The following is a 17,634-nucleotide window of genomic DNA, read 5'->3' as shown; positions in this document are numbered from 1 at the left end:
TTATGCAAATATTTTTAGGAAACAAAAAAAAAGAAAGGGGGAGGTAGAAAGCATAACCCTAATTCCAACGTTGGCAAAGACACACCAAGAAAACCCATTACAGATGAATATTCCTTAGACGCATATTCAAAAATTCTTAAAATATCCAAAAATACACTCAAAAATATATTAAATGAATCCACACTGAATGCTCAATAAGAGGGAATTTAGAGGAAGAGAAAGCAGCTCATTAGTCCTATGGTATTACACAACAGAGAGCACAGGATAACAATGATTACTGTGTCTCTCATTTCTGAAGGTTGACCACAATCTGCGGTAGTCCTTGCTTGGAATCTCTCATAGGGTTGCAGTCAGATGTTGGCCGGAGGCTACAGTCATCTGAAGGCTCTCCAGAGCATTACATCCAAGATGGTGGTCATTGGATGCTGGCTGTCAGCTGGGGCTGTTAGACTGGAGCACCTGCACACAGCCTCCACCTGGATTGTGCTTCTCACAGTAACGAAGCTGAGTGTCAAGTGGGAGAGTCTAAGAACACATGATGCTGTATGCAGAACCTGCCAGCCAGTTGAGGGCTGTGGCTAAAACTGAGAAAGCGTCTCTCCATTGTATTCTACTGAAATACAATACTCGGAATTCCAAGGGAAGTCTTGGGTCCCACCCAGATTCAAAGGTTGAGGAAATACCAAAGTAACGTTGTAAGTCAGCAGGTGGGATGGGATACATTGTTATATCTATCTTTGGAAAATAAAATCTGTCACAGTTGGCCCCATGGCCACCAAACTCCTATTCTTCTTATGTACAAAATGCACTCACCCCTTGCCCCCAAGAATTCAGAGTTTCATCTCATTTTGGTATCAGCTCAAAGGTGATCTCTTCATTTTAAATGAGGCCAGATGCAGATGAAATTCCCAAGTGTAGTTCATCAGGCATATGGTTCACCAAGTACAGCTTCCTCTTGATATGAAGAACCTGTGAATTAAGGAGACAGGTCACATGCCCCCACCCCATACCTCCAGGATTAAATGGTGAGAAAGGGATAGCATAACAACAATAGACACTCGTCTTCAAAACGGAGACAATAGGAGGAACACAGTATTTACTGGCCTATAGCAGATCTGAAATCTAGATGGGCACATGCTACCACTTTCTCAAGAGCTCTGCTTCTTTGTGGCTCATAGCTCTACCCTCTAGGCTCTCAGCTCTGCTCTCTGAGGCATCTTTTTTTTTTTTTTTTCCAAATTGAAATTTTTCCATTTTCCTAGGAAATGAGCTAAAATACATATCAGATTGTCAAATAGTATTCATATAAAACAGAGATCTTATTTGGAAATAGGGTCATTATGGATGTAGTTAGTTAATATGTGGTCATACATCAATATGGCATGCCCCTAATCTGATATGGTAGTCAAAAAAAAGGGGAAGTTTGGAGACAGGCATACACACAGGAGAAAGCCATGTGAACATGAAGAAAGGGAAATGGGCAATGTATCTACAAGCCATGGAATGCCAAAGACTTATAGCAAATTACCAGAAGCTAGGAGAGAGGCATACAAGATTTTCCCAGATAGCCCCCAGAAGCAACCAAACTTGTCTGCATCTCAATCTTGGACTTGTAACCTCCACAACTGTGAGTCAATAAATTTCTACTGTTTAAGCCACTAGTTTTTAGTACTTCCTTTGGTAAACCTAACAAATACTCCTGGTATCGAGTTTTAGTCATCATTTTCAGAATACAGGCATTTAAGAGGCCACAAGGCTCAGGACAAAAGGAAGAAAAAAGAAAAGAAAAAAAGAAAGAGACAGGCAAACCAATAAACAGATTCTTAACAATAGAGAACAAACAGATGGTTACCAGAGGGTAGGCGGTGTGGGGGGGTGGGTTAAACAGGTGATAGCGGGGCGCCTGGGTGGCTCAGTCGTTTGAGCGTCCGACTTCGGCTCAGGTCATGATCTTGTGGTCGTGAGTTCAAGCCCCGCATCGGGCTCTGTGCTGACAGCTCAGAGCCTGGAGCCTGTTTCAGATTCTGTGTCTCCCTCTCTCTCTGGCCCTCCCCCGTTCATGCTCTCTCTCTCTCTCTCAAAAATAAAATAAACGTTAAAAAAAAATTAAAAAAAAAAAAAAACAGGTGGTGGGGATCCAGGAGTGCACCTGTAGTGATGAGCATCAGGTGATGAAAGGGACTGTTGAATCACTAGATGGTACACCAAAATCTAATATTACACTGCATATTAACTAACTGGAATTTAAATAAAAATTTAAAAAAAAAGAAAAAGAGGCCCAGGCAAAACAGAGAAGATCTGAGACACCCTACCTGGCGCCATAGGTATTTTCTTCTCTTGTCAGATACTCACTGCCTGTCCCAGAATAATAGATGAAGCCTCAAAGTGAAGTTTTACGGGTTATTATCTCCCACAGCAAGGAGCTTTTGAGTTATAAAGCATCTCCATTTTATAGTGCAAGAGACGTAGCTTATGTAACAGTCTTCAAAAAGTCATGCCTCTCTGAGTCTGCGTTTATTTACTATAAGTAAGCCTTACTTCAGGACATTCTATAGATACAGACTCTTTCTGTTAAAAAATATTGATGGTCAATTTGCCTGAAGTTCCAGTTGATCATGAGGGACTGGATCCCCCCTGATAAAGTGAGTGCAAGCCCCTGTGCTTTGGCTTGTTCTTCCCCAGGAAATGGCCCTTGTTTGCACAGTTGAGTTACTTTCTCATTGAGCTCCCTGTCAATAGAAGTTGGGGTCCCAGGGACTTCTTTTCATTTTGAGTCATTCTCTGTCCTTTGCATTCCAAGCAGGTGGTGCTTGAGCCACTACAATTCTCTTAAATTGTTCATTGATTTCTCTGTACCTTAATGGCGTTAGCTTGATTAGACAGATGAACACACACACAAACAGACCTGTGAGATAAACCCCTTCGTAGCTTGGCACGAGAGGAATGGTATTTTAGGGCAATGCCCTGGAGATACTTTATTGTCCAGTTAATTCTACAAATGTACCTTTACAATTCTTAGAAGTCCTAATCCGGAGAAGCCAAGTTTTAAGAGTCATGCCCTTAAGCATCTTAGAGGCGCCAGTGGGCATGTGATCATGTGATCTCAACCAAGTGATCTCAAAGAAGCACTTTGAGATTATGTTTTACAGGTGAAATCCTGTTTTTAATAATTGTTCTGAGGCCATTTCCTACCGTGGGGGTCATTTCCCAGAGGATGGAGGGGATGAGAAACACTGCTATGTTTGCAACCACCTAGTCCTGACTTCTTTATATTTTATATAAATTAGGCTCTAAAATGAACAGCTTTGGCTTATCTGGGTGGCTCAGCTGGTTAAGCGTCTCTTGGTTTCAGCTCAGGTGATGATCCCATGGTTCATGACAAAGAGCCAGGTTCATGCTGACAGCACAGAGCCTGCTTGGGAGTCTCTCTCCCTCTCTCTCTCTCTCTCTCTCTCTCTCTCTCTGCCCTTCCCTTGCTCATGCTCTCATTCTCTCTCTCTAAATAAATAAATAAATAAATAAACTTTAAAAAATAAAAATTAAAGAAAACAAATAAAATGAACAGCTTCTTTTTTAGTTCACTTCTCTGTTCTTGCATAGGAACACAGAAATTGCCAGTTGGCCCTTTCGACATTATGCCTGGAACTTTCTTTAGCCAGATTTGCAATATCATTTGAGAATTTGGGCTGTTTTTTTGAAAACGTGGTGTCACCTTATACAAGTGTCACCCTTTTCCCCAGTCTGCAATAACTGTTTCCTCTGTGCTCTACAGTTTTCACTAATGGAGTCTGCCCAAGATCCTTCTAGATTCTGCCCACCACTCAGTCCAAAGCCAATGCCAAATGTTTTATGTCATTTATACAGCAGGACTCCACTTTCAGGAACCAGTTTCTAAATTCAGCTACCTATTCCCACTTAAAAGTACCCATAAAATTAGAATATACCAATAACTACTGTATTAAGCTCAGAATGTTTTAGGAAGTCAAAAAGAGCATGGCAGTGACTTCTCATTTCTGCTCCATTTTCTAGAACTTTAGTTGAGGTGACTCTTACAGCAGGGGAATAATATAGCCATGTTTGAAAAATAATAAATGCATATATTTTTACCCAAAATTTCCTGGAAATCTGTCTTGTCTGGTGTATTTGTTTACTAAAAATGTCAGCCATACAAAGGTATATTTATAAAGCTGTTTCATGAGACAAATAACTGGATGAAATTAATGTTGGCCGAATAAACTTAGATCCACACATTAAAATATTATGCCTATATTAAACACCATATAATGGAGCTGTGCCAGTTGTCTTGAAGAGATTTTCGTAAGATATTATTGATAGAAAAAATAATATTCAGAGAAATATATTGAATGCCATTTAATTTTTCCACAGCATACTACAAAGAAATGTTATATATATGCTAATTTTATATATGCAAATTTGTGTTTTGTATGAATATGTAACAGAAGATCGATGCCAGATTATTTATGTGGGTAAGAAGTGAGGGTGGATATTCCATGAGTGGTAGGGAAATCTAGAGATGGTGAGACACACAAAAAAGATAAAAGCAAAATTAAATTAATTAATTAATAATAATGCTGCCCTAAACACCTTAATCACATACAAAGTGTATATGTTATATAATCACATACAGGATTGCATATATTTAATCACAATAAAATGAGAAAATAGTCTATATTTATAAATTCATAAGTCATTATTTGCTTAGAAAAAATAAATATCCAGTTAATATAATCAGTATGATCATGATCATGTTCTAAGAAAAATCCCTATCATATATATATAAATGTATGTGTATATATATATATATATATATTATGTGTTTATGCCTTTATACATTTATATGAGCAAGGAGAAATGTGTACAAGGTTTGTTGTAAAAATTAAATAGAATTGAGGTCAGGACAGGATGAAATTTTGTATGGCAATATATTTTGTCTTATTTCTTATATGTAACTATATCATAGTGTGAGACAACCACAAAGGCATTAAAAATGAAAAAAATAAACTGTTACATACTGTTGAGAATTTGGAAATAAAAAGTATTCAACTTCCCACCACCACGTGATCATTTTTAATATTTGAGTTTGTGTCTTTCCAAACACACACACAGACAAACACACACATTTGTGTGCGTGCACGTGCGCACACACACACACACACACACGCACACACTTATAGTAGTCCTTTGTTTGGTCCATAACATTTGATAGACTATTGCCAGGAAGAGCACTATACACAGTCAAGAAAATAGTGTTCAGATGATGGTACAAAAGGATTCTTTATTTTACCACCTAATAAGTTATCATCCTTTGAGAGTATAATTAAAAAAAAAAAAATGCTTGCAGTGTCTCCTCTTTATCTCCCTTCTATCTACATCTTTACATTCTTCTCTTTTCCCTTAAAAACATGATAATTTCCAAGCATCAGAAAAACAAGCATGGAGACTAGGTAGATATTGGAGCATGGTTACTGGAGAACAGCTGCTTACAAAGTCACCCCTCTGCTAGAGTCTTGCATGCACAAATTTTCCTTTAAGTAATGTTGCCTTAAAGAAATGTTGTGAAAGGGCATCTGGGTGACTCAGTTGGTTAAGCATCTGATTCTTGGTTTTAGCTCAGGTCATGATCTCACGGTTTCATAAGTTTGAGCCCTGCCTCAGGCTCTACACTAGCAGCGTGGAGCTTGCATGGGATTTTCTCTCTCTCCTTCTATCTGCCCCTTCCCCACTCATGCTGTCTCTGTCTCTTTCAAATAAACTTAAAAGAAAATGTGAAAAATTAAATGGAGTCTTGGCTTCCAACCTCAACTGGGATTAAGACATTGTCCGGGAATATGTCCAGTCATTATACTAATTCTTTATTGATGCATAACACATTAGCACATACTTATAAACTTAAAACAATTATCTCTCTGTTTCCATGGGTCAAAAGTCTGGGCATGGCTTAAATGGGTTCTCTGTTCAAGGCCTCAGGAAACTATAATCAAGGTGTTGGCTAGGGCTATCATTTTATCTCAGGCTTGAGTCCTCTTCCAAGGTCATGTGTTGATTGGGAGAATTAATTCCTTGCAGTTTGGAAAAAAATAATAGATTTTTTTCCTCAAGGCCAACAGGAGTGAGAATCTGCTGTTTCAAGTCTCTGAATTCTAGATCTTTTTAAATAAAGACCCTCCTGATTTTATCAGACCCAGCTAGGATAATCTCCTTTTTCATAAACTCAAAATCAACAGATTAGGGAACTTAATTACATCTGGAGAAATCTCTTCATCTTTGCCGTATAACACAATCTAATCATGGGGATGATGTCCATTGCATTTGCCATATTTTATTTCCTACAAAAATGTCACAGGTTCTGTACCCACCCCCTGAGGGTGTGTAGAAGCCTCCCATCTCTCCACCCCCTTCTTCACAGAAGCTACTTCACCACTCCCAATGCTCACAAGACTCCAGACACTCCATTGTTTCTTTTATTTTCAAGAGATGAAATCACCAAAGATTTTCATGTTGGCAAAAACCCTGTCACCATCTAGAGCCCTTCCCTCTTTCATTTTTCTATCTAATTTCCAAACAAGATTTAAAGAGTATTGTCTCTTAAAAATCCCAGCTGTTGACCTCCAACAGCTACCACAATGCAATCTCCCCTTCAGGGCCACTTAAAAAAAAAAGGGATGTGGATGGGTCCCTTACACTTCTTCACCCTCCAGGCACTGTTCAACCAGCCTCTTGAGATTTTTCCTCCAGGTTCACTGCCCTGCCTCCTTGATGCTAAATCCACTTTACAATTTATCTCTCTTGGTAATTCTTGATCCTGATAAACCCTCAGGGCTAAACCTCTGCTTATCTAAACTTCCTTCTCCTATTTCTTTACTTACTGACTTGCACTTTTTTTTTTTTCCTTTTAGGGGTAAAATAAGAAAATATGTAAAGTTTTGTAGAGTTTACGGTCTTATAAAAGGTGTTTTGTAACTATTAATGTGATCATTAATTTTATGCATCAGCTTGGTTGGGCCATGGTGTCTGGTACACAGATATATGGCCAAACATTATTCTGGATGTTTTCATGAGGGTGTTTTTGGGTGAGGTTGACATTTAAATCAATGGGCTTTGAGTAAAGAAGCTTCTCCTAAAGAAGATCTCCCTATAACCTTCAGCTGAAAGCCTGAAGAGAACAAAAGACTGGCTTTCCCCAGCAAGAGAATTCTGCCAGCAGATGATCTGAGGAATTGAACTGCAGATCAACATTTCCTTTTCCCTGGTTTCCACTCTACTGGCCCACCCTACAGATTTTGAACTTTTCATTCTCCGTAATCACATAAGCCTATACCTTAAAGTTAATCTCCCCCGACCCCGTCCCAACACACACGTATCCTATTGTTTCTGTTGTAGAGAACCCAAATACAATTAGTTTTTCATATACCATCCAAAAGACTTGAGAGATAATAAGCATTTTTTTTATTTTTGTGGCTTACGTTTTAATTTTATACTTATGATAAAGATAGAAAATGCAAATGATTGATTAAGACTGTGAAATAATGGTTGATTTTTAAAAGATTAAGAAAGTATTTTGCTCAAGTACTACTATATTTTTGGTGTTTTAAAAATAATATTTCGTTTCTTGGTGAAATGTTTCATTTAGAGTAAAATCAGTGAATTTCAGGGAAAAATACCTTATAGCATGCTTAATTGTAACACAAGTCCTTAAGCAGTAAAAATTAATGATTTCTCATCCCTTTAGTATAAACTTCAAATTCTACTGGGACCCATAATACCTATATAATTTGAAACCTTCTTAATTCTTTGACTTCATCTGCCAACACTCCTGCTTGGTCATTAACTGAAGTCACATGGACTTCTTTGATGTCTTAGGCCATTCTAAGTCAGTTCCCGCCTTGAGCTTTTGCATTGGCTTTGTTCCTATCTAGAACATTCTTCCCCTAATATCTGCAAAGGTTAATTTTTCACCTGCTTCAGGTCATGAATATATTAATAAGCATCCCAAGTTGACATATGGTTTCCCCATAAAATGACAACTCACCCTATTCCTTTCCTCTCTGCACTTAGGTCTTGCACTTAGCTTCCCTGAAGGCATCTGTCACTATATCATGCTACATATTAAACTGTGCATTTTATGAATCTCCTTTTATCCACCAGCAATACACTGTGCATGTTTTACTCATATTTGTATCTGTAGCAAATTGAAAAATAAGTGTTAGTGTTTAACAAATATTTGATAATTTAATTCAATAATACTCCTCTTCTTGCTCCTACTCTATTACTCAGAGACCACTGTTCTTTTAAAAAAAAATTTTTTTAACGTTTATTTTATTTTTGAGACAGAGAGAGACAGAGCATGAACAGGGGAGGGGAAGAGAGAGAGGGAGACACAGAATCAGAAACAGGCTCCAGGCTCCGAGCCATCAGCACAGAGCCCAACGCGGGGCTCGAACTCACGGACTGCGAGATCATGACCTGAGCCGAAGTCGGCGGCCCAACCCACTGAGCCACCCGGGCGCCCCTAAAAAACACCTTAAATGCAGCTTCTCATTTGCTCTAGCCACAAGTGCTCAATCGCCTTGGTCACTATCTCACACGACACAGATACAGGACATATCTATCCAGCATCCCAGAAAGTTCTATTGGATAGTGGTGTTCTAGACAGTGTATCCTTCCCTATAGCTAGCATAATGTGAGATTTACATTTAACTCGAATGCATTCATTGTCTACTGTGTGCCAAGTCACACAAATTTAAATCTCATCTCTTAAGTGTGATCAACTTCAAAGCCTCACTTTGCTTGTGTTATACATTCTTACAAGCAAACCAACATAAAAAAAAAAAATGCATGAGCAAAACATTCCTAAATTGTTCCTTCAGAACATCCTCCCTTAACAAATTGCCTTTTTAACCTTGAACATAATATCACAAATAAATAAAGAGGATGCACACAGAGCATTTTTTAGCACTCCATTTTTTCTTCTCTTTCTATATTGGTTTTTGTTTCAGGCACATAAATATGGTGCTGTTCCCATGTCTGGGCAATCTCCACCCTAACCCATATTGGTTTTTAGCATTAATATCTCAGGTGTGAGATTACCTCTATATTTTGTCTGTAAGCAATGATCTAAATATTATAATCATTTCATCAGTATTAAAACAGAATGTCTAAAATAAGATTGTAACAACAGTAAAACATAGCTCACACACAATGGTCTTTAACTGCGGTTTGAAATCACTCTTGTGCCACAGCCTCAGTTGAAACCACCTGCTAGTTTCTATTACATTCTGTGTAATGCCTCACAAACTTTTGTTGGTATAAACTTCTATGTCAATAGTGAAATAACAAGTCTATTATAGTGGTTAAGAGCATGGCACCAGACTGAGTTGAGTCAAATTATAATCTTGCCACTTATGAGCTGTGTGAATGTGACCATAAAATACTTAACCTGTCTGCAAAATGGGGATTAACCTTTTGTATGGTATAACTGTTATAATAAATAAATGGCCTAAGTCATGTAGAGAAATTTTAAGGATGCATGAAGCATAGGAAACAAATGTTTGGCAGTTTAATAGCAGTAATATTATTACCATTGTAACTTTAATTGTAATTTTTATCTGTTAAGGTGTATCCATTCATTGGTGTCCAGATAATTTTTCCCCCATGACACATTTTGAGATCTTCCCAGTCCCAGCAATTGCCTCCTATTCTGTGTTCCCTTAGCTCTCAGTATTTCTTATATATCACTTCTCACAGTAATATGATCATCTCCTTCTGTGAATAGTAATGCTTATTAAGTTGTGCTACACCACCTCCATTGGTTCCTGTGGGGGCAAATACATTTTTTCCTGTTTATGTAACGCTGGATGACACTTCTGGACATGAAGAAGAGATCATGCTCATTCAGAGACTATGCATTTTGAGTTGGATGTAGAAGATCTGTAGCTGTAAGAGACCACAGGGATATTTTCTTAGGAAGGCAGAAAGGATGTGTTCCACTTATGAGGAGAAAGACGTGTAGAGATCTTTAATTTGTAAAAAGTGGGGACTGTGGTGAGAACAGATAGTTTACTAATAAGTATTTACTCTCCCTTTATTTTTTCAGTAACACGTACCCAAATTTGGGGGAAGAACATTGCCTTCCAGAATAATGAATGTTTTTGTCTGTCCCACTGGAGCTAGATGCGGCCATAACTGAGTTCCATCCAATAAATTATAAGTAGAAACATTTAGTGGGTCTTTCAAGAGGGCTTGTGAAAAAGAAAGAATGAAAACCTCTCTTCTTCCTTCCTGGTTCCTGGAATTTGGATATAAAAGCTGGATCTTCAGCATCATTTATGCCCCATGAGGTCAACCTTGAGGATAGAAGCCAAACATTAGGAAAGAAGGATGCTAGCGTCCTGAAGACAAGGGAATCACATGTTGACCCTGGACTGCCTGCACGGAGACAGATTTGATGTGAGAGAGAATTACATTTCCATCTTGGTCAATCCACTCTGCCTGCCACCTGTGGCTAAGTAAACCAAACCTAATCCCACTGATAGCCCCACCTTCCAGCACCAAGCACAAATCCCATCTCTTCCTTGAATGCTTCAATGAACACATAGATTTACAGGACTGTTCTTCTAAACCACAGAACTATTATATATATATATATATATTTCCACCCCCCCACAGGAAAAGTACTGTGTACTGGCAGGTACTCTATATATATGATTTTTTCCGTAGTTCCACGCTAATCTCCAACTGTTCCAATCTCCAACTGTTCCAAGTCTGTCTTTTTGCAACAATGAATCCTCTATGCTGGCAGACAATGGGCTCAAATATAACCTAAGGCAGTTATTGGTGTTTAAAATTACATTTTATAACAATTTATGTTTTTTTGCAAAGAAAATTATACAAATCGTAAAAAGTAAATAAGATATTGATAATGAATGAGGTCTTTCATCATAATTATATATATTCAGTTTTATTCTCTGTGAGAACGTGCATGTGTGTACCTGGCATATGTATACATTTATACACATATAACATACAAATATGTATAGAGTTTCATGTCCTGCCTTTAGTATTTAGCATTATCATATTGTAAGCCAGTGTTTATCAAACTTTTTAATTAATATTACCCCTTTAAGAAGACTTTTTAAATAACTTCTTTCCCTAATGATCACCCAATGGAATTTTAATGTGATGGACACCCCATTTCTCTGCTTATGTTCTATATGCAGAATTATGCTTTCCCCCAAAACCAATTTTCAACCTCTGGATGATGATATTGTACCTGCTGGAATGTGCGTTGCAAACATATGGCTATGTTCATTAATATTCTAAATATTTTAATGTGGATAAATATGCAGCATATTTAATATCTGAAACACATTGGTTTAACCTGAATGTGACATAATTTGTCTCATAATTTGTGACATATTTCTCGATTGCCGAACATGTGCATGAAGCAGCATTTCTCCATCTTAACCTGCTCCAAAAGTAAGCTTTCGTATAAAAGGATATATGGAAGTTGAAGTCCTACAATATTTCATACAGAATATATGCAAAACATGGTAAAACAGAAAAGAGAATTTTAAAAGTCAAAATATATTTGGGGCACCTGGGTGGCTCAGCTGGTTAAGCATCTGATTTCTGCTCAGGTCATGATCTCGCGGTCTGTGAATTCAAGCCCCATGTGGGGCTCTGTGCTGACAGCTCAGAGCCTGGAGCCTATTTCTGAATCTCTGTCTCCCCCTCTTTCTCTCTTCCTCCCCCACTCATGCTCTGTCTCTCTCCTCAAAAATAAACATTAAAAAAAGTAAAACAATAAAAAGTCAAAATATGGTGATTTATTTATTAAATGTTTATTATTTTGAAAGACAGACAGAGCATGAGCAAGGGAGAAGCAGAAAGAGAGGGAGACACAGAATCCGAAGCAGGCTTCAGGCTCTGAGGTGTCAGCACAGAGACCCATGCGGGACTTGAACTCACAAGATGGCGAGATCATGACCTGAGCTGAAGTCAGGCGCTCAACCAACTTGAGCCACCCAGGTGCCCCGAAAGTCAAAATATATCTAAATAAGTGAACAGAAATAATGCTTGTTTGTTGTGTCTGTGTACATAAACTTGATATACTTCCGGTTATTTCCTCAGAGTCTACAGTTGAAATTATTAATTTAATGATAAATAAAAATACCAAATATAATTGGTTTTTTGGTGTATTTTGCCAAAATACAATTTAATAAATAAAATTAATTTTGGGAATGCAAGCTGGTGCAGCCACTCTGGAAAACAGTATGGAGATTCCTCAAAAAACTAAAAATAGAACTGCCCTACGACCCAGCAATTGCACTACTAGGCATTTATCCAAGGGATACAGGTGTGCTGTTTCAAAGGGACACATGCACCCCCATGTTTATAGCAGCACTATTGACAATAGCCACAGTATGGAAAGAGCCCAAATGTCCATCAATGGATGAAAGGATGAAGAAGGTGTGGTATACCCCCTCCACCCCCCCCACACACAAAGGAGTATTACTTGGCAATCAAAAAGAAAAGTGAAATTAGTCAGTCAGAGAAAGACAAAAATCATATGACTTCACTCCTATGAGGACTTTAAGAGACAAAACAGAGGAACATAAGGGAAGGGAAACAAAAATAAAAACAGGGAGGGGGACAAAGCATGAGACTCATAAATATGGAGAACAAACAGAGGGTTACTGGAGGGGTTGTGAGAGGGGGGTTGGGCTACATGGGTAAGGGGCATTAAGGAATCTACTCCTGAAATCATTGCTTCACCATATGCTAACTAATTTAGATGTAAATTTTAAAAAATAAAAAATAAAATTTAAAAAAAAGAGTAAATAGAGAACTGATTGTATAAATTATGATTTTTCATAAATGGATACTATTTTAAAAATTAGATATATGTGTACTAATATGAAAGGATTTCCAAAATAGCTTATTAAATTATAAGAGCAAGGTGCAAAAAAAAAATAAATAAAAACAAATGAATAAATAAATAAATAAAATTAATTGAATTTGAAAAGCCAAAATCATGTGATACTTACCAAATCCACTAACATTAGAAATAAAAACAAAATGGATTCCTTTATGATGCATTTAGGGGAAGAGGTGATATGTCATTGTTTCTTTAATGTACATTTTTACATTGTTTTTTAATGTGCATTCTGTGAGACTGATATTTTCCATGTGTTTATACCAGCTATGAAATGTTGGTTTTTGATCCTTGCAAAATTAGGCAAGTAGAAATCCCTGGAAAGATAAATACATAGCCAAAAGCAATGAGATCACAAAAAAACAAAACAAAACAAAGGGGAAGAAATCTTCTGATCATCTTAGTGACTAATAAAAGCAAGAAGAGAATTTTCAGAAAGCAAGAAGTTTAAATGAAACATTTCTAGAATTACAAGCACCATTTTATTTAACTTTAATTGGTTTTATTAATGTATGCTCCTCTTCACTTTAAAGTGATACTTTACCTATTTCCTCAGCTTAGTCTAAATCACTTACCATTTTAGAATTAAAAATAACAAATATCTCCTAATTGATTTCAATCCAACCATCATGCCTGGAAATCTTAGAGAGCAGACACAAACAGTAATAATTCCTTTTTATTGAGATCTAATTTCCTATATTAAGTGCAAAAACCACACTAGATCATTTATATGTTTGATTTGTATCTACATGAGAAACTTTCAAAATGTGTATAAAATACCTCTCATTGAACAGAAAAGGCAACCATGATTCCCTAAAGCACATGCAATAGTTGACCTGAAACCAAACATGTGTGGCTGCAAAGTCATGTGTTCTTTTCACTACTGTCTGGAGCTTGTGATCATAACAGTAATTGAGTGATATACACACACTGAAGCACCTGCACTCCGATGATGAATGAACATGTTCTTCAAAAAATGAAGTCTTTCTCAAGCTGTATTACAAAGCTGTAATCATCAAGACAGTACGGTACTGGCACAAGAATAGACACTCATATCAATGGAACAGAATAGAGAACCCACAAATGGACCCACAAACATATGGACAACTAATCTTTGACAAATCAGGAAAGAATATCCAATAGAATGAAGCAGGAAAGAATATCCAGTGGCAGTGGACAGTGACATGCAGAAGAATGAACCTGGACCAATTTCTTACACCATCCACAAAAATAAACTAAAAATGGATGAAAGATCTAAATGTAAGACAGGAAGCCTTCCAAATCCTCGAGGAGAAAGCAGGCAAAAACCTCTTTGACCTTGGCTGCAGCAACTTCTTACTCAACACATCTCCAGAGGCAAGGGAAACAAAAGCAAAAATAAACTATTGGGACCTCATCAAAATAAAAAGCTTCTGCACAGCGAAGGAAATAATCTGCAAAACTAAAAGGCAACCGACGGAATGGGAGAAGATATTTGCAAACGACATATCAGATAAAGAGTTAGTATCCAAAGTCTATAAAAGAATTTATCAAACTCAACACGCAAAAAACAAATAACCCAGTGAAGAAATGGGCAAAAGACATGAATAGACACTTCTCCAAAGAAGACATCCAGGTGGCCAACTGACACATGAAAAAATGCTCAGCATCATTCATCATCAGGCAAATACAAATCAAAACCACAATGAGATACCACCTCACACCTGTCAGAATGGCTAACATGAACAACTCAGGCAACAACAGATGTTGGCAAGGATGCGGAGAAAGAGGATCTCTTTTGCAATGTTGGTGGGAATGCAAGCTGGTGCAGCCACTCTGGAAAACAGTATGGAGTTTCCTCAAAAAACTAAACATAGAATTAGCCTACGACCCAGCAATTGCACTACTAGGTATTTATCCAAGGGACACAGGTATGCTGTTTCAAAGGGGCACATGCACCCCAATGTTTATAGCAGCACTATCAACAATAGTCAAAGTATGGAAAGAGGCCAAATGTCCATGGATGGATGAAAGGATACAGAAGGTGTGGTATATGTATACAATGGAGTATTACTCAGCAGTCAAAAAGAATAAAATTGTGCCATTTGCAACTACGTGGATGGAACTAGAGGGTATTATGCTAAGTGAAATTTGTCAGTCAGAGAAAGATAAATATATGACTTACCTCATGTGAGGGCTTCAAGATACAAAACAGATGAACATAAGGGAAGGGAAACAAAAATAAAATGAAAACAGGGAGGGGGACAAAAACATAAGAGACTCTTAAATATGGAGAACAAACAGAGGGTTACTGGAGGGGTTGTGGGAGGGGGGTTGGGCTAAATGGGTAAGGGGCATTAAGGAATATACTCCTGAAATCATTGTTGCACTATATACTAATTAACTTGGATGTAAATTAAAAAATAAATTAAATAAAAATTAAAAAAACAAACAAACAAAATGAAGTCTTTCATTATGAACACAGTGTGACAGACTAAACCATAAAACTCTGGAACCAAAAGTAACTCAAGAGATCACATAGCCTAAATCCTTTATTTTATTTTTTTAAATTAATTAATTTATTTTGAGGAAGAGAGAGAGAGTGGAGGAGGGGCAGAGAGAGAGAATCCTAAGCAGACTCTCTACGCTGTCAGTGCAGAGCCCAACACGGGGCTCCATCTCATGATCTGTGAGACCGTGACCCGAGTCAAAATCAAGAGTCGGTACTTAACCAACTGAGCCACACAGGCACACCTAAATCCTTCATTTTATAGAGAAGGAAATGAAAAGTGCAAGGGAAGTATTTGCCAAAGTTCACACAAACATTGAATAACAAAATCCAGAATAGAATTCAGTTCCTTAAACTCTGTAAGTATGCTTTTATTTCATTCAATGCCTCCCTTCTAGCATTAGACTGGTTTACAAAGATGCCTTTGGAGACTCCAGAAAGTTCAAAGCTACTTGTTCCCATCTGGAATGGCCTCTGTATGCCCTATTTATTTCTTTGTCCTTCTTCTCAAAGATGCTTTGTTATTTCTCTCACTATTAGGCTGCCAGAAATCACTTCTGTTTTCCCTACAACCGCTTTAGTGAGCTATAGTCAAATCTACAAGATATAATCTGCTGTAAATGAAAACCAGATCACTGACACTTAGAATTCTCTATAAATAGAAAGTGAATGGGACTCCTCTTTTTCTCTTCCAGACATCCTTCCACAACCTCTTAGTCCAGTGGCGTCCTCTGCAATAGTAAAGGGAACCCAGAGAAGCAACCTTGAAGTGAACAGTGCCTCTAAAGATACGTTGACCTTAAAAAACAACTGTCAGAAATAATGTCCGGAGACAATTCAGTTGTGAGAAAAGCTGTGGTCATCTCTTTAACCTTAGAAAACATGCACATATTGGCCAGAACTTTAAAACTAAATTTGATATAAGATTTCACAACTTCTAGGGCACCTGGGTGGCTTGGTCAGTTAAGCCTCTGGCTTTGGCCCAGGACATTATTTCGCGGTTCATGGGTTCGAGTCCTGTGTCAGGCTCTCTGCTGTCAGCCCGGAGCCCACTTCAGATTCTATGCACCCTCCATCTCTGCCCAATCCCTCTCTCTTTCTCGGAAATAAATATTAAAACAAATAAAAAGATTTCACAACTTCTAGAGTAATTTGTACTGATCTGTTAGTCTTTTTCCTCCAACATACTAAATTTAGAATAGTGTCTAAGGATGTTTTAACAGAGTAAAATTATTTTTCTTGACAAACAAAACTGTGTTTATAGAATTTCATAAACAAATTTATTTTCAAATTGCCCACACTGATGGTATATTCAACTGGATGTGTATCCATTATCCCATCCATTATTAAGGTTATTAAGTATTTTTTGAGAACCTAGATATGCCTGACACCATCTTAGATTCAGAATATATGAAAATTAATGAGACACAATGCTTGTCTTTGTGACTTATTTCATTTTATCCTTAGAACGACCCTATGAAGTAGGAAGTACATTTATTTTTAAAATAATACACATAAAACAACCAGTGTCTAGATACATTAGTAATCCAAGTGAACTGCAAAAAGTCCTACATCTCACCTCCTAAATTTCAGAACTTGATCTGAATCCTAATATCTGATTCTCAGTTTGTGCTTTACTTTGACGACACCAGAAGCTGATGTTCTTCAACATTCATTAAGCTATATTTCTGAAACTGGGTTTCCATATTTCAGAACCAACTCAGAAGGATTCCTGAGCAATCAAAAACCACCAGACCATTTTCCACCAACGGGTTACTGGAAGATCTTTCTGGGATAATAGAAATGTTCTATATGTTCACTGTCCAATACAGTTTACACAAGCCAATTATGGCTATTGAGCACCTGCAATGTGGCTAGCCTGCCTGAGAAAGTGAGGTATTTTTTTTTAATGTTAATTTACTTTGGAGAGAGAGAGCATGAGCAGGGGAGAAGCAGAGAGAGGGAAACAGAGGATCCAAAGCAGGCTCTGCACTGACAGCAGTGAGCTCAATGTAAGGGTAGAACTCATGAACTGTGAGATCATGACCTGGGCTGAAGTCAGATGTTCGACCAACTGAGCCACTTACGTGCCCCAAACTGAAGTTTTAATAGCCACCTGTGGCTAGTGGATGTTTTAATGAGCAGTGCAGTCTGAGAAACATTTTTATTTAAAGAATTTTAGCACATAATT

The sequence above is a fragment of the Panthera uncia genome (genome assembly GCF_023721935.1).
Source record: "Panthera uncia isolate 11264 chromosome A3 unlocalized genomic scaffold, Puncia_PCG_1.0 HiC_scaffold_12, whole genome shotgun sequence".
In the NCBI taxonomy this organism is placed as follows: domain Eukaryota; kingdom Metazoa; phylum Chordata; class Mammalia; order Carnivora; family Felidae; genus Panthera; species Panthera uncia.
This window is presented reverse-complemented; position numbering follows the sequence as displayed.